Below are 2,500 nucleotides of genomic sequence, written 5' to 3' on the forward strand. Positions count from 1 at the left end.
AAGTGAAATGAAGCAAGGTCGGGGGGGGAGAAGAGATATGATGTCTGGCATGAGGTCATGAGGCTCGAAAGCAATACCATTAACAATGCATAATTACTGCAGTGTGCCCGACAGGGCCAGGGTAAAAATGCTCCCTCTCTCTCCCCCTCCCTGCCTGCATCTCTCTCTCCCTCTCTCTCCCTCCTGTGTCTCTCTGCAAGGTTAAAGAGAGGGCCGTGGCCGAGCGGGTGAGAGGCTGGGCTGCCGGGGCCCTGCCAGGGTAAATAATGGCTTTAAATTCCCCTGCAGCCTAACTACATTAGCGCCGCGCTGATTAGCAGATTAGGCCGCACTTTCCCGGCCGCTTTTATTAGACGCCTGTCCCGAGAAGCCCTGCTAGATGCTAATTCAAGGTTAAAGCTCTCCTTACACTTTCTGTCCAATTCTTCTCTCACTCGCTCCCTCTCCCTCTCTCTTTTTCTGCCTGCTTGTCTCGTTCCCCTTGCTCTCTCTCTCTCTCTCTCTCCCTCTCTCGCCTATCTCTTTTTCTCTCGCCAACGGCTGCGTTAGCTGAGGACAAAGCGCCCTGGCGTTAAGAATGACTGGCGCAATGAAATGTTTTGTGAGGAGAATCGTTTCTGAGCAGCGTTTGCTTAAACGGAAAATGTGACCTAATCTTTTCTCCCCCCCTCTCCTCTCCTCTGCTCTCTTCTCTTCTCTTCTCTTTTGCTCCCACTCTCTCGTATTCCTCCCCTCTCCTCCCACTCCTCTCTTCTCAGCTGAAACTGGATATGCAGAAGGTCTGGAGAGCTATTATTTCTGATGGCTTGGCTTTTGCGCTGAGACAAAGCAGAGGCCTCTCTCTTTGTGCATGCATGCCTGTGTGTGTGTGTGTGTGTGTGTGTCTCTCTGTGTCTATGCACAACTGTGTGCATGTGTGTGTGTGTGTGTGTGTGTGTGTGTGTATCTGTGTCTCTGTGTGTATGCACAAGTGTGTATGTGTGTGTGTGTGCGCGCGTGTGTGCGCGCGTGTGTGCGCACACGTCTGTGTGTCTGAGCACAACTGTGCTGGTGTGTGTCTCTGTGCTTGTGTGTGCGATTTTGCAGCCATGATGTCATCCCCTGGGTGAGCTCATTGGATCTGGGGGGATATGACAGAGACTCAAGCACAGAGGGGTGGCTGGCGGGGCTGTGGAGCCTCGTGTGTGTGTGCGTGCGTGTGTGTGTGTGTGTCTGTGTGCGCTTGAGTATATGTAGGAGTGTGTGTGTGTGTGTGTGTGTGTGTGTGCACGCATGTCTGCTTCTGTGTGCCTTGCCCAGTGTCAGGGCACCACTGCCACACCTCTAGCTGCCCTGAGTTGGCATCCACAGGGCATCAGCGACATGAACAGAGACTGTGTGTGTGTGTGTGTGTGTGTGTGTGTGTGTGTGTGTGTGAGTTTGTGTGTGTGTGTGTGTGTGTGTGTACTTCACCACTCCCTTATTCCTTTGCTGACCAAAATAAGTAGAGCGCACTCTTCCAAATCTGACCTCATTTGTGGCTCTGTGCAGTTTTTCACTACTCCCCGCAATGATGTGGTCACAGCGCTGGCTGGAGATGAGAATTGGGGGTGGGGTGTGTGTGTGTGTGTGTGTGTGTGTGTGTGTGTGGGAGGATGTGCGTGTGCAGCTGCCTCCACTGTTTGCCTCTGTCTTTGTGCATGGCTCTGAGCTGTGCACCAAAAAAAAAAAAAAAAAAAGGAAAACACAACACGGGACAAGATAAGATGATGGCCTCCTCTAACAAAAGCCGCGCTTGCTCGTCGCCGTGCCGATAAGCAGCTACATGACCAGGCATTATCGCGGGCGGGCCGACGGGGGACGGGGTGGAGGGGGGGGGGGGGGGGAACGCGCTGGGAGGTGAGATCTACATCACAGCTTTATGACTCGCACAGACAACCGCTGCGCTTCAGCGCCCAATCCAGGGCGCCGCCACCGCCTCCTCCGCCAAACACACTCTCTCCCTCCCTTTTGTCTCTCCTCTCTCTCTCTCTCTCTCCCTCCCCTCTTTTTGGTGCCATCTCCATTTCTCTGAATCACGCAGGCAATCTGGAGGTGAAGGTGACGACCGAGGCTGATAGCATCTCTCTCTATCCGTGTGTGTGTGTGTGTGTGTGTTTGTGAAGCTTTGCTTTGTCGCTCAGCGCTCTCCCTCTCTCTCTCTCTCTCACACACACTTTCTCTCTCTCTCACACACACACACACACACACACACAAAGGGCAATAAAGGCTGTGCTACAAGCCAGCGCAATGTAATTACAGAGCTCCCCCACTACTACTCCGGGCAAGAGGTCTGCGAGGGTAATATAGTACACTTCACATATTAACTCCAAACACAAGGCTGGGAGAGAGGGGCCCAACCACACCCTGCAACAACTAAGCTGAAAAAAACAAATAGAAAAAAAACATTTTACATAATGAGACACATCTGTCACAAATGTGCCACCAGAAAGCCTCTTACACTGACTCAGTCAGTCCCACT

At 52.5% G+C, this 2,500-nt stretch overlaps 1 protein-coding gene across 2 annotated transcripts in view; it reads right to left on the reverse strand.

The window, feature by feature from the left end:
• Nucleotides 1-2,500, reverse strand: part of LOC134070084 (C-terminal-binding protein 2) — an 80,620-nt gene that overhangs the window by 13,540 nt on the left and 64,580 nt on the right. The window lies entirely within an intron of this gene.

Source organism: Sardina pilchardus, chromosome 22 (genome assembly GCF_963854185.1).
Source record: "Sardina pilchardus chromosome 22, fSarPil1.1, whole genome shotgun sequence".
NCBI lineage: Eukaryota > Metazoa > Chordata > Actinopteri > Clupeiformes > Clupeidae > Sardina > Sardina pilchardus.